This window comes from Ornithorhynchus anatinus, chromosome 5 (genome assembly GCF_004115215.2).
Source record: "Ornithorhynchus anatinus isolate Pmale09 chromosome 5, mOrnAna1.pri.v4, whole genome shotgun sequence".
Lineage (NCBI taxonomy): Eukaryota > Metazoa > Chordata > Mammalia > Monotremata > Ornithorhynchidae > Ornithorhynchus > Ornithorhynchus anatinus.
Genome location: NC_041732.1, coordinates 36,439,800 through 36,464,732, shown reverse-complemented (window position 1 = coordinate 36,464,732; position 24,933 = coordinate 36,439,800). Strand labels below are relative to the sequence as shown.

At 41.7% G+C, this 24,933-nt stretch overlaps 1 long non-coding RNA gene and 1 other non-coding gene across 2 annotated transcripts in view; both read left to right on the top strand.

The window, feature by feature from the left end:
• Positions 1-24,933, top strand: part of LOC114812286 — a 477,687-nt gene that overhangs the window by 428,891 nt on the left and 23,863 nt on the right. The window lies entirely within an intron of this gene.
• Positions 24,110-24,247, top strand: LOC114812624. Its single transcript, XR_003760275.1, has one exon. It is a non-coding gene; the product is annotated as a small nucleolar RNA SNORA7 (small nucleolar RNA).

Below are 24,933 nucleotides of genomic sequence, written 5' to 3'. Positions count from 1 at the left end.
AAACAGTAATCCGAATGGAATAGAACCACATTAGAATTTATAGGACAAAACCGTTTGCTAGGTAAATGAAGCTTTCGAACATACATTGTGTATGGAAATTAATACCTTGTATTTATTACCCAGCTACGAGATTAAAATTGGAGCTACACTGATTAGGTTACATTATAAATCAAATCCCATAGAGAGAAATAATAATAATACATCAAAGTACAAATACCTAGATTAAATCAGTTGATATATAAGAAAAAAAGCATGTGAGTAGTATTTACTGCTTTTCTGAATGCTGGTCATGATGTGTTTTACCCTTATACATCCCCAAACAATAGCCTAAAAGTAAAGAGCAGCACTGCTTATGACACTTCCCATTTCAATAAACACATGAAAAAAAAATACACGCATCTGGCCTCCTTTCCTGCAAGTTAAATATCAAATCATGTGAAACTTGTGTTACTGAATATGGCAACACTTCAAGTGCAGCAATCAATGTAACATTTATTTAAGTAGGAGGCAGAAAAGCAAGCAGAATTTATTACCGGACCACCCTTTAATTCAGATCCTACCCTTCCCCCCTGGTCTTGCCAGTATGGGAATTTCCTTTTCAGGATCCAGAGCTTTGGGAGTCATAAATACTTAATATTATTGGGTCAAATGAATTAACATTTCCAGTTTACCGGCATGAAGAGTGACATTGTTCTTGATGCCTAAGGACGTTCTTTCAAAAGCAAGGTTCAACGTTTCACTGGAGAATGGGTGAAGGATAAAATAAAAACCAATTCAAACCCAGCTTGAAGACCAAATCAAACTGCAAACCTTTTGGGGAAGGGATGTCAAACAAGGTCTAGTTAATTTTGTTTATTCCTTTATAGTTCACTGCCTGTCATGGCTTCTGGCTCAGCTCAGAAAGAAGGAAAAATATCATGAGATCAATTTCTCTGGTCTAAACTAACACAGTCTGGACATCAGAATCCTAAAATGGAGATAGAAATGCCTGCCCCTCCCTACCTAGGTGAATCTATGAGATGCTAAGTAGAGGGAACTGGGAAAATTCAATTTTTATACCAAAAACCACAATTTGAATGTGACTTACCCATCTTCTCGGATGCATCCACAGGTTAAAACTCCATTTCAGCATTTGCAGAATAGAGGGAATTCAGATGAAAATAACAATATCTCAATGCTTTCCAATTGCTGTGCCCATTTTTGGTTGATAGGTTCTGATATCTTCTAATTACTCTAAGTCAGAGCTTACCAAATGACAATACAAGCAACCTCCATACCAGCAGCTCACACCTCCACTACTGACTCACCATTCAGCCATGGCAAAGCCACTAAGCGAATTAGAACTTCAATCTGCACCTGGAGACTATGAGGGTGATTACCCTGGATTAACCCCATCTGACACATGAGTACCACTGAAGCATATGAAATACTTTGAGCTATATCTAGCATGGGCCCAGGTTTAGTGTAGTGGCTGCACACTTTCTTCACCCCATTTCGGGCCACTGGGAAGGGCTTTGGGGGAGCAGTGCCTTGTCACCATACATATACAGTAAGTCTGCATAAACAGGTGTTCTGGGGAACTATAAATCCTGGGAGCACAACATCAAGAATCAGATATACTGCTCAACTTGAAGGACCTTGTAATGTCTGGATGGCTATTCAATAATAGGCATTAGGCAAGCCAATATCTTTTAAAGGAGTCATCTTTGGATTCTTTTGCAAGTGGTTAAGTACATGAATTATAACATTTCCTTTTCCATTCTTTGCGATTGCCTACTAAGGCGCTACTTTCATTGTAACATTAATGAAATGCGAGGTCTTCAAATTGTTACCTATAATGACCAGGTTCAGTTGGGCCAGACTATTTCTAATCAATCAACTGTATTTATTGAGCACTTACTGTATGCAAGCGACTATACTAAGCACTTGGAGAAGTACAGAACAACAGTATAACAGACACATTCCCTGCCCACAGATAGAGAGGTTTATTGGTCCCTATAGATATTCAGCTGAACTCCTTAACTGGACATCAACAAGTAAAACTGTGGACCTCAAGCTTCCTTAGCCTTGCCTATCTCTTCAGAGTTCAGTCTGATCTCAGCCCATAGCCTTCTCCTCTTACCCAGCAGAGATATCTAGAACTGCTTCCTGGTGGTCAGAACATGATGCTAATAGAGTTAATACAGCTAAAACTAATACAGCACTGTGGCCTAGGGGAAAGAGCACGGATCCTGGAGTCAGAGGACCTGGGTTCTAATCACAGCTCTGCCAAGTTCTTCCTGTGTGACCGTGGGCAAATAACTTAACTTCTCTGTGCTTTGGTTTCCTCAACTGTGAAATGGGGATTAAATACTTGTTCTCCCTCCTTCTTAGACTGCGAGCCCCATGAGAGACAGGGACTTTGTCTGACCTAATTAGCCTGAACCTACCTCAGCACTTAGAATAGTGTTGGACACATAGTAAGCCATAGCCATAGTAAGTGACAAATACCATTAAAAAAAATCCACCAATCAATGGTATTTATTGGAGCACTTACTATGTGTAGAGCACTGTACTAAGCACTGAAGTACAATATAGCAGCTTAAAGTCATCAATTAAAGTAAATAACAGAAGGGGCTAATTGGATGCAGTTCACACCATTCAAGGGGATGGGGCTTTGATCAGACGTGGCTTAGTGGCAAGAGCACGGGCTTGGGAGTCAGATGATATGGGTTCTAATGCCGGCTCTGCCATTTGTCTGCTGTGTGACCTTGGGCAACCCACTTAACTTCTCTGTGCCTGTTACCTCTTCTGTAAAATGGGGATTAAGACTGTGAGCCCCATGTGGGACAACCTGATTAACTTGTATCTACTCTCGAGTGTTTAGAACAGTGCTTGGCACATAGTAAGTGCTTAACAAATACCATTATTATTATTATTGTTATCATCCTCTCTTCTAGCCATGGGATTGTGACTCATGAGAAAGCAGAACTGCCCCACTGAGTCCATCTCAATTGATGTGCCATCATCTAGTGCCCTGAGATCCCAGTCAACTTTATGGTGCTTAGATATATGTCGGGCTTCTCAGTTAGTACACCTCAATCAGAATAATCTTGATATCACCTCTGCTGGAACAGAGCGGGCTGTACTGATAAGAATGACCTGATCTCTTCCACAGCTTGAGTTTGTGTTTGACTTTGGGGTTCATCAAGCCCTATGATTCTTCATTTTTGATCATTGTGATTATAATGGATTGATCTATGGTTTTGGAAGCATGTGTTTGGAATCAGCTGATGATTGACTTTAAATTTTTATTTACAAGCTATTTAATACTTCCCTACTTGCAGGCCATAAAATTTGAGATAAAATGAGTATTCATCTGAAATCAATATTTTGGGGGGTTTTGAGGCTCATACTGCAGGAAATCATAGAAGACCATGTGTAGTTCTGATACTTGTGACAAAAACTAGGTGAAAGATCCCTGTACTTGGTTCTGCAGAAGGAAATTTAATTACCGTTTCAACGGTAACAAGCGCCTAGTACAAAAATCAAGTAATTACTTTAATTATCATTCTTACTGCATCCTATAAACTTTTGTATTAACAGTGTCCATGCATTTACGTTAAGAATGAGTGCGTTCATTGATAGAACTCAGCCCCTGAGATAGCTTTGTTTACTGACTCAACTGTGGTGTGTCAAAGACAACTTGTTTTATTAATCCATATGAATCATATGTACAAGGGAAACTCAGGAGACCTCAGAGGAGAATCTGCTAGCATTTCTGCTGCTTAGCTAAGTGCTTGATTCACATTTCTCTAGACTGTAAACTCATTGTAGGCAGGAAATGTGTCTGTAATATTGTTATAGTGTACTCTTCCAAATGCTTAGTACAGTGCTCTGCATCCAGTAAACTCACTAAAATATGATTACCTGACTGACTTTTCTATATACCATCTCATAGGTGACCTGCAGAGCTGGCCTTGGTTTTGTCTGCAGTAATGGTTAAGGAAATTTGGTCTAAAGTATAAATCAAATCTTTCTCATCACTTTCAAACTAAGTAGACAACTTGAGGCAATTCATTAATGGTTGGTGAACATGCCACAATGGGCAAAATAGTTGGTGTCCTTCTTGGGAGCAGAATAAGCTCTGGGGTGGAGTTAGAAGAACTGAATTTCAATCGTGGATCTGTAACAAATTGAGTGACCCTACACAAGTCACACACCCTCTCAATATCACCCCAGGAATTTTAAAAAAATAAACCGGCTCAGTGGGAAAAGCCTGGGCTTCGGAGTCAGAGGTCATGAGTTGGATTCGCAGCTCTGCCACTTGTCAGCTGTGTGACTGTGGGCAAGTCACTTCACTTCTCTGGGCCTCAGTTACCTCATCTGTAAAATGGGGATTAACTGTGAGCCTCATGTGGGACAACCTGATTACCCTGTATCTACCCCAGCACTTAGAACAGTGCTCTGCACATAGTAAATGAATAACAAATACCAACATCATTATTATTATTATTATTATTACTAATAATAATAAACATGGGGATAGCATATGAGATGTTTGAGCTACTAGTGGGGAACAAAAGATTCTATATGAACCAAAGTTCTCTCTTCCTTCTCCTTTTCCTTTCCTTCCGAGCCAAGTAGATTCATCACTCCTCTGGATAAATTCTGATTTTTTCAGCTTAAAGAAGGTCTGGCGGCAGGAAGAATACATCATCCCAGCAGGGGGCGAAAGATGGCATGTTGGAGGGAGTGGGTACTTTAATTTACAAAGTTTAGCTACATGAAGAGACAGAGCAGCGTCAGAGGGAGGGGCAGCCTGCCCAAACACTCTTATATCTTTACATCAAAGAGAGTTTTGGAAATCTCTAGTGATGGTCACCAAGTAGCTCTCCAGAAGGCAGAGGGATAACAGTGTTTTCCAACTGAGGGGAACAGTTCCAACTACTCTGTCGTATTGTAGCTGCCAAAGCATTTAGTACAGTTCTCTGCACACAGAAAGCATTCAAAAATTTTCTTGATTGATTGATTTTTTTTCCCTTTTCTCTATTGACGGGAAGCTGTTTGTAGTTAGGTGAGAATAGCCTTGTCAGCTTGAGAAGCAGCGTGGCTCAGTGGAAAGAGCCCGGGCTTGGGAGTCAGAGTTCATGAGTTTGAATCCCGGCTCTGCCACTTGTCAGCTGTGTGACTGTGGGCAAGTCACTTCACTTCTCTGTACCTCAGTTACCTCATCTGTAAAATGGGAATTAACTGTGAGCCTCACGTGGGACAACCTGACTACCCTGTATCTACCCCAGTGCTTAAAACAGTGCTTGGCACATAGTAAGCATTTAACAAATACCAACATCAGCTTTTTAAACTAAGTCCCATGTGGGTCAAGGACTGTATCAGGTCTTATTATCTTGTAGCTACTCCAACACTTAGTACAATATGTGGCACATAGTAAGCACTTAACAATTGTTATTAGTAATATCTCTTTTTTGGAAAATTGGGGTAAAAGCTATTGATTCTTCTTTGAGAATACCTGGGACAAGGAAAAAAAGCCATTCTCCTGACAGTTCTGCAAAAGTCCCTGACAACCTCTTGTCTCAAAACTCATGCCTTTGTGAGAGTCTGGAGAGGCAGAAAATCAAATGACTGCTTGTTCCATGACAACAGTCACCTGGGGAGCAGCAAACACCATTCCATCATCATCCAGAGGCAGAAAACTCAGGGGATCAAGGAGAAGGAAGGAGGAGGGGGCAGAGGGCAATGACTATGTAAATTCCAGAACTTTCTATTCTCCCTCCAATTTGAACCTTTTAGAAGAATTTTTGCCACTGAACTAACATACTCCTCCTGGTCCTCCTCCATCTATGGGAACACCACCCATTTACCTGGCTTCAAGCCCTTCCCTATTGGTTTCTCAGTCATTCCTCTGATGCCAATGCCTCATAGGCATGGCTATGTGTAGTTTACTGGTCCCTGGGTGATGATTTGTCTGGGCTCTGACTTTATTAAGTGCAGCATTCTAGTTCTTAGAGGGGTGTTTCAGCCAATCAATATGCTGGGAAACTGTAAAATAGGCGATAGCCATCACAGCATGTCCAATTTCTCTGCTTTTTCACTTTAACATCTGTTAAAGGTCAGAATCTATATTTATCTCAAGCAATGTACATGGATATTGGAAGGATATTTTCTGTTTTGAGAACATTGCTTTGAAGTTGGGAAAGGTGAGGGCAGAAGGACAGCATAAAGAGGTGGGGGGAGCTAGGGGGAGGACATGTAGAAAGAAAAAGGTATCCTCATTCTGTAGTACAAAATGCTTGTTAAAATATAGGTCCTTCCCCCATTATGTGATTCATTTGATTAGGGACTGCAAAATGTTTAAACAATTTTAATTAAGCTGCTCAGGTACTCTCAAAGACGAATCAATATTGTTGCCCAGTCTGACAGGTGGAACAAATGACAGCTCCTTTAGATCTGCTTTAACATTGCTTCCTTAGAACCAGGTGACTTTTTTTCCAAATAGGCTTGGGAGACCCTTGACTATTCTTAAAATTCATTGTATTGAAGTGTCCTTTCTCTCCCCTTGCCCATGTCCTTTCTCTGTCTTGACATTCTTTCCCCATTTTTTATTCTACAGACCACTACTCTTCCCATCTTCAAAGCCCTAATAAAATCAGATCTCCTACAAGAAGCCTTACCTTTCTAAACTCTAATTTCCCCATCCTATTCACCCTCTCTTCTGTGTCTGTACTCATTAAGCACTTACTCCTAGTCCCACAGAATTTATGCATATATCCTTATACTCTGCCACTTCCCTATTCTCTAATTTATTATTACTGAAATTATTATTATTATATTTAAGTGGTTTCTATGTGTCAGGCACTTTTCTAAGCTCTGGAGTAACTATAAGATAGCCAGTTTAGACACAGTCCCTGTTCTTCATGGAGCTCACAGATTAAGTAGGAGGAAGTATGATTTATTTTTATTTCAATGTCTGTCTGCCTCATTACATTGTAAATTCCTTGAGGGCAGATGTTGGGTTGACCAACTCTATTCTATTGTGCTCTCAAAGTTCTCAGTATAATGCTCTGCACACAGTAAGCACTCAATAAATACCATTGATTGATTGATTGATTCCTAACTCATCCTCTACCAAAGCCCAATGGCCTCTGCTGAACTGGAACACCAAAATGGTCTGAAGTTCTCAAATGAGACTATTAGAATGTTTACCTAATAAATACTGTACAGAGAAATAATCTTTTCATCTCAGAACTAGTCACAACAGTTCAAAAGGAACTTCTTTTTTTCAGCTTGTAAGCAGAAGAAGTTAGTTCCATTATAGTTTCTAAATATACTGGCCAATGGAAATCCAGGAAGCCACTAGAACAGATTTCTCCCCTCCAAGGGTGGCCAGATGAAACGAAGAAAGCTCGATTGTAACCCTTTGTTGAGAAGCGACTGGCTGTCTTTGTTCCCTTGGAGAGATAATTGGCTTTCAGTGTCTCTTTTAATTGAGGATTGGCATGCTCTGTGCTCACAATGTTTAATTGTCCATCAGAGAGAGCTAGACTTCTGCTGCAGCCAGTAGGCACTGTGTGATTGTCGCTATGACAGAAGTATAGGAAAAGGCCACTCTGACCTCTCTGAGGAGGCGCCTTGGGGACCTGGAAAAAAAATAATCCAAGAGAAAAAAAATATCAAGTTAACTACTCACATTTCTCCACCCAGGGGCTTCTGTTTGTGGGAAACAAATTGCTATAATAATAGCTACACTGCTGCCACCTTTCCCGTTTCACCTTGGAGATGGATTGGAGTTCTTGAGGTGGTGTTTTTTAAAGTGAAAGCCTGAGCTCTTGCACCTCTCCCTTAATGGCTTTTGGAAGTGTGACCTCCTGCATCTCCTGCCTTGGAAAACCCTCAACTTAAGCGTCTCTGCTCAGCTGTGTAAAAATTGGCATTAAAGTAGTGTCTGCACCTCAAAAAGCAGCAGGTAGTAATGCTCTGTAAATGAATGGCACAGCGCACTGCTGAAAGAAGCAGACATTCTCTGTGCCTCACTTCTAAGCTCCCCGGCCACTGGGTTGAAACCATAGACTAGGCCTGGGACAGGGTGTTTTGAATTTCTGCTTACTTTTCCTTACCAAACATTATCATCATAATGATTGTGCTATTTAATTAATTGATTCACTGAGCTTGCTATGTGTCAGGCACTGTTCTAAGCATCGATAATCAGGTTGGAAACAGTCCCTGTCCCAAAGGGGATTCTCAAACTGAGGGTGAGGGAGAACAGGTATTTAAACCCCATTTTACAGGTGACAAAACTGAGGCACAGACAAATTGACTCCCCCAAGGTTGCACAGCAGGCATGTGGTTGAGCTGGAATTAGAACCCAGGTCCCTTGAACCCCAGTCCTGTGCTCCTTTTGCTAGGCCAATATGCTTCTCCTGATCCACCTCGAGGCATTGAAGGTGTCAGGATGGGACTTATCAGTGAACACTTCAGACCATGCTCCCTATTCTCTTGTCATCATTTCCTGTTGTATCTGCTCTGATCCTTTATTTTTACAGTGTTTGTTAAGCACTGACTAGATAATAAGCACTGTACTAAATCCTGGGGTCTTGTCATGTGCTGTCGAGTCATCTCTGACCCATAGTAACTCCACTGACACATCCCGCCCAGAACACCCCACTCTCCATCTGCAATCATTCTGGTAGTGTATCCATAGAACTTGCTTGGCAAAAGTAATTTATCATTGCCTTCTGTTGTGCAGTAAATCACCACCACTGACTCTCTCTCTCATGCCACTGCTGCCCAGCACAGGTGAGTTTTGATTTGTAGCAGATTGGCTTCTACATGCTAGCCACTGTCCAAGCTAGGAATGAAATGGGTATTCCTCTGTGGGTATTCCTCTGCTTGACTCTCCCTCCCATAGCCGAGACTGGTAGAGTACTGGAAACTCTTCAGTTTCCCGAGAGGGGAATAGTAGGGTAGATACAAGCTAAACAGCTTGGCCAGTCCCAGTCTCACATGGGGCTCACAGGTTTAATCCCCATTTTACAGATGAGGAAACTGAGGCCCAGAGAAGTTAAGTGATTTTCCCAAGGTCAGATGGCAGAAAAGTGGTGGAGCCAGGATTAGTACCAGCTCTTTTAACAGTTTAGGCCACTCCCTTCTCCTGGAAACATTAGCCAACCTTAGCTTCACTGACACTTGTCCTCTCCTGGTTCTCCTCTTATCTCTCTGGCTGCTCATTCTGTCTTTTTCATAGGTTCCTCTTCTGCCTTCTACTCCCTAACTGGGAGGATCCTTTCAGGTTCAGTTATGAATCTCCTATTCTCCATCTATGCCCACTCCCTTCAAGAACTCATTTGCTTCAACTACCTCCTCTAGGTGGATGATACCTAAATAATAATAATAATAATAATGTTGGTATTTGTTAAGCGCTTATTATGTGCCGAGCACTGTTAATAATAATAATGTTGGTATTTGTTAAGCGCTTACTATGTGCAGAGCACTGTTCTAAGCGCTGGGGTAGACACAGGGGAATCAGGTTGTCACACGTGGGGCTCACAGTCTTAATCCCCATTTTACAGTTGAGGGAACTGAGGCACAGAGAAGTTAAGTGACTTGCCCACAGTCTAAGCACTGGGGTAGATACAGGGTAATCAGGTTGTCCCACATGAGGCTCACAGTCTTCATCCCATTTTACAGATGAGGTAACTGAGGCACAGAGAAATGAAGTGACTTGCCCACAGTCACACAGCTGACAAGTGGCAGAGCCGGGAGTCGAACTCATGACCTCTGACTCCGAAGCCCAGGCTCTTTTCCACTGAGCCATGCTGCTTCCAGCCCTGATCTCTCTCCCACTCTGCAGCCTTGCATTTCCTCCTGCCTTCAAGACATCTCTACTTGTATTGCTCCTGTCACCTCAAACTTAACATGTCTAAAACAGAACCTTCTTTTCTTCCCACCCAAACCCTAACCTCCCCATGAATTTCCAATCACAGTAGAAACCACCACCATCCTTCCTGTCTCTCAAGCCCATAACCTTGGCATTATCCTTGACTCCTCTCTCTAATGAAACCCACCATCCATCACTAAGTCCATCATTAAATCCTGTCCCTTCAACTTTCACAAAAATGCTAAAACCTGCCCTTTCCTCTTCATCCAAACCACTACCACATTAATCCAATCACTTATCCTAGACCACCTTGATTACTGCATCAGCTTTCTTGCTGACCTCCCAGCCTCTTGACTCTCCCCACTCCAGTCCATACTTTGCTGCCCAGATCATTTTTCTACAAAGACGTTCAGGACATGTCAACCCGCTCCTCAAAAAACTCCTGTGGTTGCCTATCTACCTCCGCATCAAACAGAAACTACTTAACACTGGGGTTAAAGCAATCACCTTGTACCCTCCTACTTCACCTCTCTACTCTCTACAACCCAGCCCACACACTTCACTTTACTAATGCTAACCTTATTGCCATACCTCGATCTCATCTATCTCCCATCTACCTCTTGCCCACCTCCTTCCTCTGGCCTAAAACACCCTTCCTCCTCATATCTGACAGACGATTACTCTCCTGGCTTTCAGAGCCTTATTGAAGGCACATCTCCTCCAAGAGGCCTTCCTAAGTCCTCCTTTCCTCTTAGCCTGCTCCCTTCTGTGTCACCCTGACTTGCTCTAGTCCCACAGCACTTATGTACATATCTGCAATTTATTTTTTTAAATTAATGTCTGTCTCAGCCCCCTCTAGGTTGTAAGCTCATTGTGGGCAGGAAATGTGTCTGAACTCTCCCAAGCACTTAGTACATTACATACTTGTATTGTACTCTCCCAAGCACTTAGTACACACACTCAGTCTGCACACAGTAAGTGTTCAATAAATACTACTGACTGAATACTAAGTTCTGGGAAAAAATATATAAGTGGGAATTAGACACTACCCCTGTCCCTCAGGAGGAACACAGTCTAAAAATAAAATTAGGGTTAAGGGACTGGTGACAGATACATACTTTCCCAAGAGCTGAGTAAAATGCATTTTACCTAGTGGGAGCTCAATAAATATCTTTTCTACAACTACTCACTGCAACTAAGCTCTATACATATAGGCATAAGTGCTAAGGATGGGCATAAATACGTAAGTGCTAGAGATGGTCATTCCTTAGACTTTTTTTCTGCCAAATTGGCATACTCCTTCTCACTTTCAGTAGCATCATCTTTGGAAATGAGGGGCAATGATATATTTAGCCTAGCCCTTGAGGGATCCCCCAGCAAAGTATATCTCTGCTTTTGCCCAGGTGCTCATTTGTTGCTAATTGCTGTAGGCTCAGTCCTGAGTGCCTGCCTAGAAGAAAATTCACCAAACCAAACACCTTCGTTCCCTAAGGCCACTGAGAAATCAACCAATTAGTGTGACCATCAATCACAATCACTGGTGAGACTCAAAGCATTGACCCTGAGGTGGGAGGTTCTAGATATATCCATTCCCTCAAGCTAGATAGCTTCCTGTATATAGAGCATATAAGTGTTGCAACTGTTGAATTAAAAATGCTTCAGGCTTCCATGAAAATATGCTACCTCCTACCCCTTTCACAAAATAAGAATCAGTTATATTAGACATATTTCAACTGAGCTTTATAGTCAAAATGAGATTCTTTATAAAAGGCACTTAAATGTGGAATTAATTGCAGTATCTGCTTTGAATCAGCGAGATACTTTATTTTACTTCTTTGTCATAGGAGAAAGTGTTTCTTCAGGAGAAATTTCTATGGAGTACCAACCATGTCCTAGTTATTTGGTATTTCATATGCCTGAGATGTTTAATTGTGATTAATTGATTTATCATTAAACTGGTCGAGGACTTTTAATGTATTCAGCACCAGTAAAGAGACCTTCCAGGCTTCTTTATTTTACCAGCTCTTTCTTATTTTTATGAACAAGCTATCCTGAAGCAAATGAATGAATTTTGTATTTTGATGTTACCTCTGTTTCCCCAGTGATATCCTGAGATACATCCTGAAGATGAAGATGTTGTTGCAGCTGCTTTTATCAGACTTCTAAATCAAGGCTCTCTATACCCGATAGAGGTGTTTTTGGAAGCGATATAAAATTACAAAATAATTTTGATTAAATGTTTAGGTGGTATTGATACAAGCAGGACTAAGCCATTGGATAACCCAATAGTGATTAATAAGTGTGTGTGTGTGTGTGTGTGTGTATCTGTGTGTGTGTCTGTGTGTGAGTGAATATATATGTATATATAGAGCTGTCCTTTATTTTCAAAGGTAGAATGCTGTTGTTTTCCTAACTCTATAATTTAAACATGATTCCTAGAAATCCTATTACATAGGTTCTTATATCATTTTCTTTTGTATCACTGTAAAAGACATAAGTCTGTGTCTAGATATATAAATAAAATGATTACTTTTTTACTTATTTCTTGGACAGACTAATGAAATTGGTCAAAACTAATGACATCTGGACACACAGTGAAATCAAACCAAATACAGAGAAGGAGAACATCTAGGTCAGGTCTTGCTACAGGACAAGTTAGGTTAGGGCCCCTGGATTAATAATAATGTTGGTATTTGTTAAGCGCTTACTATGTGCCGAGCACTGTTCAAAGCGCTGGGGTAGACATAGGGGAATCAGGTTGTCCCACGTGGGGCTCACAGTCTTAATCTCCATTTTACAGATGAGGGAACTGAGGCACAGAGAAGTTAAGTGACTTGTCCACAGTCACACAGCCGACAAGTGGCAGAGCTGGGATTCGAACTCATGAGCCCTGACTCTAAAGTCCGTGCTCTTTCCACTGAGCCACGCTGCTTCTCAGCGTGATATGATATGGATCAAATGGAATCATATGGATCATATGGAATCAAAAGGATTCCATATCTTGGTGGGGGATTTCCATAATCAGTCAATTAATCATTCAATCGTATTTATTGATTGTCCCCTTCAAAGCCCTACTGAAGGTTCACCTCCTCCAGGAGGTCTTCTCAGACTAATCCCCCCTTTCCTCTGCTCCTCTTCTCCTACCCAGTGCCCCAACTCGCTCCCTTTGCTCTATCTCCCTCCCCGCAACAGCACTTGTATATATATGTACATTTTCATAATTCTATTTATTTATACTAACGATGTGTATATATCTATTATTCTATTTATTTATATTGATGCTATTGATGCCTGTTTACTTGTTTTGATGCCTGTCTCCCCACTTCTAGCCCATAAGCCTGTTGTGGACAGTGATTGTCTCTGTTGTTGAATTTTACTTTCCAAGAGCTTAGTACAGTGCTCTGCAAATAGTAAGTGCTCAATAAATATGACTGACTAACTGAATGAATAAATATTGAGTGCTTACTGTGTTGAGTCATCATCATCTCAAACTTATCATGTCCAAAACGGAATTCCTATTGTCCTACCCAAATCCTGTCCTTCCCATGATTTTTCCATCACCATAGGTAGCACCACTATTCTTTCTCTCTCACAAGCCCATAATCTTGGCATTATCCTTGACTTCTCTTTCTCATTCAACCAATACATTCAATCTATTGCTAAATCTTGTTGCTTCAACCTTTCCCAACATTACTAAAATCCATCCTTTCCTCTCCATCCAAACTGCTATCCCATTAGTTCAAGCATTTATCTTACCCCACCTTGATTACTGTACCAACCTCCTTGGTGACCTCCATGCCTCCTGTCTATCTTATCTCCAGTCCATACTTCACTCTGCTGCCCAGATCATTTTTCTACAGAAATGTTCAGTCCATGTTTCTCAACTCCTCAAGAACCTCCAGTGGTTGCCCATCCACCTCCACATCAAACAGGAACTCCTTTCCTTCACCTTTAATGGACTCAATCACCTTGCCCCCTCCTACCTCACCTTGGTACTCTCCTACTATAATCCAGCCCTCATGCTTTGCTCCTCTAATGCCAACCTACTACTCACTGTACCTCAATCTTGTCTGTCTCGCTGCTGACCTCTTGCCCACATCCTGCCTCTGACCTGGAATGCCATCGCTTTTCATACCCAACAGACAATTACTCTACCCCCCTTCAAAGCCTTATTGAAGGTACATCTCCTCCAAGAGACCTTCCCTGATTAAACCCTCATTTCCTCTTATCCCACTCCATTCTGAGTGACCCTGACCTTTCCCCTTTATTTACCACCCCTGCCCCCAGCTTCACAGAACTGATTTACAAATCTGTAATTTACTTATTTGTAGTAGTGTCTGTCTCCTCCTTTAGTGGTTTGGAGAAGCAGCAGAGTGTTGGTCTAGAAGCCGGAGGACCTGGGTTTGAATCTGACTGGGCTGTTAGCCTGCCATGTGACTGTGGGCCAGTCACATAACTTCCCTGTACCTCAGTTTCCCCATCTGCAAAATGGGGATAATAATACCTACCTTGTCTCCCTACCTCACAGGGTTGTTGTGAGGGTTGAAATGAACTAATCAATGTGAAAGCACTTAAAAAGTACAATAGATTTAGAGAAGCAGCATGGTGTAGTGGAAAGAGCACAGCCCTGGGACTCAAAAGGTCTGGGTTCCAATCCCAGTTTCACCACCTGTCTGCTGAGTGAGCTTGAGAAAGTCACTTAACTTCTGTACCTCAATTACTGCATCTTCAAAATCGGGATTGAGACTATGAGACCCACATAGGACAGGGACTCTGTTCAACCTGATTTGCTTTTATGTGCCCCAATGCTTAGTACAGTGCCTGACACACAGTGAGCACTTAAAAAATTTTGATTAAGAGTGTGAGCCCCATGTGGGACAGAGACTGTGTCCAACCTGATTAACTTTTATCTACCCCAGCGTTCAGAACTGCATTTGGCACAAAGTAAGCACTTAAATACTATAATTATTAATTATTATTATTAGCCTGTATTTTGTTGTAGGCAGGGAATGTGTCTATCGTAGGGTTGTGTTGTACTCTTCCAAGATCTTAGTACAGTTCTCTGCACACAATAAGTGCTCAATAAATATGATTAATTTATTGATTCACAAGATTGTACTAAGTGCTTGGGAAAGTACAACATAATAGAGTTGATAGACATTTTCCTGCCCATGATGAGCTTACAGTCTAGAATCCCTAGTCCCTACTATAGGTCCCTAGGATTCCCACATACAATCTAGGCAGCTACATTCTTCCCTGTCACATAGAGTTCATGTTGTTCATGCATGCTGGATGAGGGAATAGAGTGAAAGTGTGCCAGTGAAACTGCCCTTTTTCCTACCCTTGAGGAGGTGACTGCCTGAAGGGTGACCAGCCTGTTAGCATGAGACATGGAAAGGAAAGATGCAAGTCATTGCCAGGCTTCCTTTATGAAAAGACTGATCAAATATTTTGACAAACTAAACCAGAGCTTGGACTTCCCCCTAGGAGAAAAAGAAGAAGGAGTTATTCAAGCTGTAATTCCCAAGGACTCTGGAAGTGCTCAAAAGAAAAGAAAGGTCATCAGTCAATCCATCAATTGTATTTACTTAGTAGTTACCATGTACAGGGCACTGTACTAAGCACTTGGGAGAGTAAACTACAACAGAGTTAATAGACATGTGTCCTGTCCACATGGAGCAAACAGTCTGAAGATGACTTTGGAGAATGCAGTCCAGTGAAGTAGGCAGAGAGCACATTGCAGAGGGTTAAGAAGAGAGTTGGAGGTAAGAGTTTGGACAGGAATGAGAGGAGGGAGATGGGGTGAGAGCTGGAGAGTGAGCAATGGATGTTGGTGGTCAGGGAGGGACAAAGAGTTGGAGCAAGTGGTTTTAGAAAGAGACGGGGCTGGGATCAGAGGCATAGGTGAATGGGGAAGATTTTCATAGTTGGGTGGTCACTTTTCAAAAGACAGTGAGAAAGAGAAAGATTGTATTAAGTGCTTGAGAAAGTACAACATAATAGAGTTGATAGAGGGAGGGCAAAGGAGGAGTTGGGGAAGTGAAGGGAATACTTTGACTCATCATTTCAACTGTGTCAAAAAAAGTAGCTGGGATTTTCACTGGGGCCAAGATCGGGTAGGTGGGGACTTTGGGGGCTTCAGGAGGGGAATGAAGGACTGGAATAATTTATGGAACCAATGGGCAGCAGTGGGGAAGAAGCAAAAACAGCATACTGGGGAGTTGATTTGGGGTTGGGATAGATGGTACAAGATCAGTGAGGGGCAAGGGGACAAGGGAGTTGAGTTTGGTGGAGAGGGTGGAGTTGGAGTGAGGATTCAATTTTTGCCTCAAGAGAACAAGATTTTTGAAGAAAGCCCAAGTTGGGCACAATGGCCTGAGAAATAGAAATACTTGCAAAAGTCTGTTTTCTCCCTCATTCAACCCCCTTCCTAACATACCTGCATGGTGTTCTAATCTCCACAGTGTTGCTTTGCTCTGATTCTGTTTCCTTACTATTAGTACCAAGCAAACTTGACATTAAAACACATTACAAAAATGTACATAAGTGCTGTGGGATTGAAGGTGTAGTCTGGGAACCAGTTTTCCTGAAAGAAAAAGACTAAGAATGTAAGCTTTCACCAGTGGTGGGGTTGTTCTCCAGGGAAGGATTGTCAAGGTTGGCACAGGTCAGTGGTGATTAAGCATAATTCCTCTTTCAAGGGGAGAGGCAGTCGGTAACAGTTCTGGCAAGATCAGAAAGATCACGTTGGTTATGCCAAACCCATCAAATTATCTAACCACTAGGTATAAAGGTTTCATGCTGTTGTCCTCTCTGCCCCTCAATCTGTAGCACCCGAGAGGGATTAGGGATGATTGACCAATCCACATCAAACTCTTAAAGACCATTTTGCCTTCCATTTTGCTAAAGCAGCCAGTTGCTGCTTGAGCAATGAGGGAAATAAACAACTCTGAGTGTTTCATTCAGGCAACCTCAAAGATTCAGGACAGCATGGCCTAGTGGATAGAGCACGGGCCTGGGAGTCAGAAGGAAGACCTGGGTTATGATCCTGGCTCCACCACTTGTCTGCTGTGTGATTTCAGTTCTCTGTGCCTTAGATATCTCATCTGTAAAATGGGGCCAAGACTGTGACCCCGATGAAAGACAAAGATTGTGTCCAACCTAATACCTTGTATCTATCACAGCACTTAGTAGAGGGCCTGGCACATAGTAAGCTCTTAAGAAACACCCCCATTATTATTATCACTATTATAATCATTACTGCATTCATTGCATTAGTGATGTTTACTTTCCTGAAAACCTGCTGATTTTAGATCATCTTCTCAGCCATAATGGGTGCTTACACATTTTGGCTAGAATGCTTTTGGGGGAATTAGAGAACCTTTTTTCTGACAACACCAGCCTATTATGGATACAGGTGTGGTGGCACTGGAAGAAACAGTGGGTGCATCAGAATCTGAGCACTGTACTAGAATGTGAGTTTTCCTTAATTTGGTGATTTGCAAGAACCCAGTATTTTGGGTGGAATGATTTATCAAGAGAAACCAGTAGTTTTCCAGTCCCTGGCCTGTTTCTTCTCCAGAGTGCCTCCTCTGAGACACCGACCTAAAGCAGCAGTTCTTAGTTCTTGCTAGCGGGGGTAATAGAGAAAAAAATATTTAGACTGTTCTTGCTTTTTTCTTCACTTAAGAACATGCCATACCTAATCCTCTTGGGGCCTCGTTTGGGCAGGGAGGAAATGAACAACCTAATTTGGTCTGGATAATAATAATGTTTGGTGGATGATAGTAATAATGACACTTATTAAATGCCTTCTAAGTGCTAAGCGCTAGGATAGATACAAGCTTACTAGATTGAAACCATCAAAAATTTCTTACCCTCTGCTTTAATTGGCTATCTTACTCACTGATTTCCTACTCTAACAAAGTCTGTACCCTTCACTTTTGAAAGACCAACATACTAACTGTTCCTCAATCTCCATTCTCCTGCCACTGACCTCTTGCTCACATAAATTCGATTGAATGAATGAATATGCCAGTCTCCCTATCTTCAAATCCTTATTAAAATCCCATCTACCCCAATATACTTTCCCCAACCTAGCCCTCATTTCCCCTATTTCCTCTCATTTCTGTGTCACATATCCTCTTGGATCTGTAAGCAGCATGGCTCAGTGGAAAGAGTCCGGTCTTGGGAATCAGCGGTCATGGGTTCAAATCTCGGCTCAGCCACTTGTCAGCTGTATGACTTGGGGCAGGTCACTTCACTTTTCTGTGCCTCAGTGACCTCATCTGTAAAATGGGGATGAAGACTGTGAGCCCCACGTGGGACAACCTGATCACCTTGTATCCTCTCCAGCACTTAGGACAGTGCTTTGCACATAGTAAGCACTTAACAAATGCCATTATTATATTTTTTAGAGAAGCAGCGTGCCTCAGTGGAAAGAGCCCAGACTTGGGAGTCAGACGTCATGTGTTTGAATCCTGACTCTGCCACTTGTCAGCTGTGTGACTGTGGGCAAGTCACTTAACTTCTCTGTGCCTCAGTTCCCTCATCTGTAAAATGGGGATTAAGACTGTCAGCCTCATATGGGACAACCTGATTACCCTGTATCTACCCCAGCGCTTACAACAGTGCTCTGCACATAGTAAGCACTTAACAAATACCAACATTGTTATTACTATTATTACCCTTGAAGCATTTGTTACTCACTCTCCTCTCAACCCCACAGCATTTATGTCCATATTTGTAATTTATTTTAATGTCTGTCTCCCGGTATAGACTGTAAACTCCTGATGGGCAGGGAACATGTCTGCCAACTCTGTTGTATTTTCCCAAGTGCTTAGTTCAGAAATCTGCATACAGTAAGCACTCAATATAACCACTGATTGAATGAGAAACAGTTAGCTTCCTTTGCTTGGAGGTTCCTTGTAATAGGAGAACTCTTAGAAGATGTCAGGAAACATCTGCCTAGGATGGTTTAGTGACAGATCTACTTGGAGGCAGGAGGATGGACTAAATGAATTTTTGCCACCCTAAATGAAGTGCAAAGTTTCTGTATTTATTCATAAAGAGAACATTTGATACCATCAGAGAGTCAGTCCCTGAAATAAAGACCTACTATGATCATAATCTTTATTTTAGGTTGGTAAACAAAGAAGTTAATCTCAAATTAGTTAAAGTCACTAACAGATTCAGAGGATTTTTCCCCAGGAGATTCATTAATTCATTCAATCATATTTATTGAGCCTTTAATGTGTGCAGAGCTTGGGAGAGTACAACATAACAGTATAACAGATACATTCCCTGCCCACACGAGCTTGCTGTCTAGAGGGAGATACAGAAATTAATATAAATAAATAAATTACAAATATGTACATAATTGCTGTAGGTCTGGCTGGGGGTATGAAAAGAGGAAGCAAGTCAGGGTGACACAGAAGGGAGTGGAAGAAGAGGGAAGGAAGGTTTAGTCAGAGAAGCCCTCTTGGAGGAGATGTGCCTTCAATAAGGCTTTGAAGCAGGGGGAAAGTAATTGTCTGTCAGATTTGAGGAGGAAGGGCTTTCCAGGCCAGATCAAATTTGGAGCTACTTAGCTTCATAACCTCAAACAAAGACCAAAATAATCTATCTAGTATTTAGGGAAATCCAGGAAGATTTGGGATTTGAAACTCCAAGCAGGATCTGGTTGAGTTCTGTTGAAGGGCCCAGCAATTATGACCAAGCCACATTCCCAAACAATACAATGATCAAATTTGGGATTTAATCAGTACCACAAATTGGAATCACAACAGAAAATATTAAGGTAAAGGTTTATAAGGTAATATTTAAAGCCAATGAACTTCAATACTGGAAATCAGAAGGACCTGTGTTCTAATATCTGTTCCTCCACTTGTCTGTTGTGTGACCTTGGGGAAATCACTTAAATTCTCTGTGCCTCATTTACCTCATCTGTAAAACAGGGATTAAGATAGTGAGCTCCACAGGGGACATGGACTTTGTCCAACCTGATTAACTTGTATTTACCTCAGCACTTAGTACAGTACCTGGCACTTAGTAAGTGCTGAACAAATACCATTAAAAAAAAGACTGCCAAGACCACACTGATGATCTGATTAAGACATTAGTTACAAAGTGTTTAGGCCATAAGGCTGCCTAAGAGCTTGCTTGGGAAAATGTCTGGAAGCAGGGTTCAATCTAAAACAACCCCCAAATCAACTCGCTGTGGTTTCCCCTTTAAGTAAAGGGACATAATTTTCTGACTGAGTTTTAGGGAGGCAGGTAAGTACCACACACCATAGAAGGCAAAACCTAACCGACTCTAATCTAACTTCTGTCTTAGGGGAAAATGACCCCAACCCAAGGGAAATGGAGATTTTTCACCTATGGCAGAGGAGCCAGTCTATTTCCAGAATGCTGCAAAAGGTTCAGAGAATGTAGCTGAAACCATTTCCTTTGCACAATGGAGTTTTTATTCCCTCCCTTGCCTTCCTTACTAACATCCTGAGTGTCACTTTAAAGCGTATTATTACTGCTGTGACTTTGTTTTCTAACAGTCATGGAAGAATCCAATGTTGGACCCTAAATTATAAAGAGTATACAAAGGATGGCTTGGAAGAAAGAGCATGGGGTCTGGAGTCAGATTGTAATAGTAGCCCTTCCATTGGTTTGCTGTATAACATTTGGCAATTAACTTAATCTCTCTGTGCCTCAATTTCCTCATCTGTAAAATGGAAATAAGATAGCTACTCTTCTTAGCTCTTAGACTGTGAGTTCCACATGAGACAGGTACTGTGTTTGATCTAATTATTTACTATGCTGAACCAATAGTAAATGCTTAATAAATGCCATAAAAAGATCCCAGCAAAAAATCCCCAGATCTGTCATTGAGAAGATTCTGCTCCTCAGTTTTACACTCTCACGAGAATGACAGTTAAAGTGTTGGTGCACAGCTCATCAAAGCTGCTGTATTTCCCACAGAAGCACATTGCTTTGTGCAATTAGCAATGGAACGTTTACAAATGCTTAGAATTCTAAACTGGACCCAGAGTGCTAATTTCAACAGTTATGCCAGGCTGAGATGGTGCTTTTTTTTCTTACCCACCCAGGTATTAAGCACTTGTCGAGGCAGAAGCTGCTGACTGGGCTTCTCACTCCAAAATCAATGCAAGAACTCAAAGACGCTCAGGAACCAATCAAACTGAGATACAATCTCTATCCATTTAAACTGGCACCAAAAACCACGGAGCATTGATCACTAAGTCTGGGTCACTGAGTCACCAATGAAACACTTTTTCCAGGGTGTAACATTGGGTTCCTGTTGTGTTGGGGTAAGGATATGTAGGGCGTGAGCATTAGAGACAGGGTGCTTAATTTTTAATTACTATTGCTTTGCCAATATTCTAGGGTTGTTGATGTGAAGCAGATTGACCTTCAGGCACTCAGAGTTTATGCCATGGATATTTTAGAAGGGGGAGACAGCTGTACTTGCGAGCCACCTAAGCACGTAATTACTCACAACATTTTTCCCTGTGCACATGTTATACCCTTCCCCTCATCAAGACCGTAAGCTCCTAGAAGGCAGGAAACATGTCTACCAACTCTGTGGTGGTATTTTCCCCCAAGTTCTTAGTACTGTGTTCTGCACACAGTAAACACTCAATAAATACCACTAATTCACTCACATGGCTTCAACTACCATCTCTCTGCAAATGATCCCCAAATCTACATCTCCAGCCCTGATCTCTCTCTCTTCTCTCTCTGCATTCTTGCATTTCCCCCTGCTTTCAAGACATCTCTACTTGGATGTTTTATTGTCACCTCAAACTTTACATGTCTTAAACAGAACTCCTTATCTTCCCACCCAAACCCTATCCTTCCCCTGACTTTGACATCACTGTAGACAGCACCACCATCCTTCCTGTTGCACAAGCCTGTATCCTGGGCTTTATCCTTGACTTCTCTCTGTTATTCAAACCACATAATCATATTCAACCCATCACTAAATCCTGTCACAACCTTCACAACATTGCTAAATCTGCCCTTTCCTCTCCATCCAAACTGCTACCACATTAGTCCAAATGCTTATCCTAACCTGCCTTGATTACTGTATCAGCCTCCTTGCTGACCTCCCAGACTTCTGTCTTTCCCCACTCCAGTCCATAGTTCACTCTGCTGTCCAGATCATTTTTCTACAAAAACGTTTAGTCCATGTCAAGAACCTCCAGTGGTCTCCCATCCATCTCCTTATCAAACAGACACTTGGCTTTAAAGCACTGTCACCTTGCTCCCTCCTACCTTACCCTGCTACTCTCCCACTACAACCCAGTTTGTACACTTCTCTCCTCTAATGCTAACTTTCCTGCTGTACCTTGATCTTGTCTATCTCACTGCTAACCGCTTGCCCTCATCCTGCCTCTGGCCTTGAATTCCCTCCCTCTTCATATCTGATAATTTCTCCCCCAACTTTCAAAGCCTTATTGAAGCCACATCTCCTCCAAGAGGACTTCCCTACTAAGCCTTCCTTTCCTCTTCTTCCAATCTATTCAGCATCACCCTGACTTGATCTCTTTATTCATCCCCTCTCCCAGACCCACAACATTTATGCAGATAGTTCTCTGCGAACAGTACTCAATAAATATGCTTGACTGACTGACTAATTGACTGTCATTTATCAAAGTGGCTGAGTTCACACTAGATTGTAAACTTTTCAGGGCAGGGAGGATGTCTGCTTATTCTGTTGTAATCTCCCAAGGGCTCTGAATCATGCTTTGTCCTTACTAGGTGCTCTAAAAATACCATGGATTGATTCAAGAAAGCAGATTAAACAAGTAGGCAATTTCCTGTTTTTCTGGAAACAGAAGTCTCATTATTTGATCTATAAGTATTGTTTAGTTTCACTCATATCTGATTCCTACGAATTTGAGTCTCACTGCACTGCATAAGACATTTTCTTTTTATAAAATTCAGAAGTATATTATATCTCATTCTTTTTTGTTGCCTTTACTCTAAGGAATGATGGATTTTTTTTTTGTGGTATTTGTTAAGAGTTTACTATGTGTCAAGCACTCTTCTAAGTGCTGGGTAGATTTAAATTAATCAGATTGTATACAGTTCCTGTCCCACTTGGGGCTCACAGTCTAAAGGAGAAAGTAAAAGCCCCATTTTACAATTGAGGAAACTGAGACACAGCAAAGTAAAGCGATTTACCCAAAGTCACACAGCAAAAAATTGACAGAGCCAGGACCTCTGACATCCAGGCCCATGCTCTTTGCACTAAGCCATGCTGCTTCTACATTTATTTCTGACTGTTTCTAAAATGACCCACTGAAACACAAAATGGTAATTCTGTGAATTTGGTAGGAATGAAGTAAGAAGGAGAAAAACTGGGGCATATTTGACTCTTCAAGCACCTTCTTCCCATTTTGAGTCACCAGCAAAGTGGGCACGTCACCAAGCTGCCATTCCCACTTTTCTGGATGAGTCAGGGATAATATATTACTGCCAAACCTAGAGAGACTGAGAAACAATGTTCTACTTGTTAGAGCTGATGAATAAAATGGTGAGTGTTGTCAGGTCCTTTATGCTACTTCACAGCTCAAAACTGTTACTTCATTAATGAGATGAACATGTTGCCAGATGACTCCAGCCTGCTTCCTCTTCATCCCCGATCTTTGTCAATTTGGGTAATAAAACAGCAATTTAGTAATCCCCCCTTCATGCATTAGTAAATGTTTTATGATGAAATTTCAGTTTTCTGATACCCTTGATTAATCAGTCAGGGGAGAACTTAAATAGCTATATTAGGAAGTGTAATTAAAAGGCAGACAGCTAAGAACCAGATTTGAAGGAGAATACAGCCTAAAGAAAACAAGCATAAGTGACTGTATGAAAGAACTTGTTAAACCAGGAAGTGGAGTTTGGAATGACATCCCTAAAAATGGTTAACCGGGAGTTACTGGGAGGACTTCCAAATAATAACTTTGTTCTGGCAAATAATAACTATGTTCTCATTCCCATAGCCTGGGGTGGGGAAGGAAGCCTGAAGATTCCTCTTTCAGAGCACTGCTTGTCTACCTATTTTAACCATCTAACCTCAGATGATTCAATTTGAAAATGTTGTTCTTAATTTACCCATTGTTCTATGACTCTGTGAACCCCCCTTTTGGTGGAAGGGGATCTAGTCTCTTCTAACTATCCTGAATTCCCCCTTGTACTAATATGAGTATTACTAGAAGGAGGCGAACCCTCTCAGGGTCACACTTGCAGAGTTTCCAGTACTCTATCAGCCTCGGTGATGGGAGGGAGAGTCAAGCAGAGTCATACCCATTCCATTCCTAGCTTGGCCAGTGGCTAGCAAGTAGAAGGCAATCTGCTACATGTCAAGACTCCCCTGTGCTGCGCAGCTGCAGTATGGGAGAGAGTCAATGGCAGAGACTCAAGTTTACTGCACTGAAGGAGGCAATGACAAACCACTTCAATATTTTTGCCAATAAAATTCTATGGATACGCTACCAGAACAATTGCAGATGAAAGTGGGGCATTCTGGGACAGATGTGTTCATGGTGTCGCTATAGGTGGGAGATGACTCAACAGCATAAGACAAGACAAGAAGGAGGAGGAGAAGGAAGAATCAAAGTACTGCTCATACAACTCACTCTTCATCACTATCAGTAAGAAGCAATTTTACCTGGTGGATAGAGCATGGGGGGGGGTCAGAAGGAACTGAGTTCTAATTCTGACACCACCACTTGTATGCTGTGTGATGCTGGGGCAAGTCATTTCACTTCTCTTTGCCTCAGTTACCTCATCTGTAAAATGGGGGTTAAGACTGTGAGCCCCAGGTGGGACAGGGACTATGTCCAACCCAATTTGCTTATATCCACCCCAGTGCTTAGTACAGCATAGTAAGGACTTAACAAATGCCATTGTCATTGTTATCATTATTATTGTTATTAATATTTGTAATAATAATCCTTCCCTTCTGCTTTCAAAAATACCCAGCTCTCCCCCATCCTAAGAAAAAGCTCCCTTGACTGCATTGTACTCTCCAGTTACTGCCCCTTATC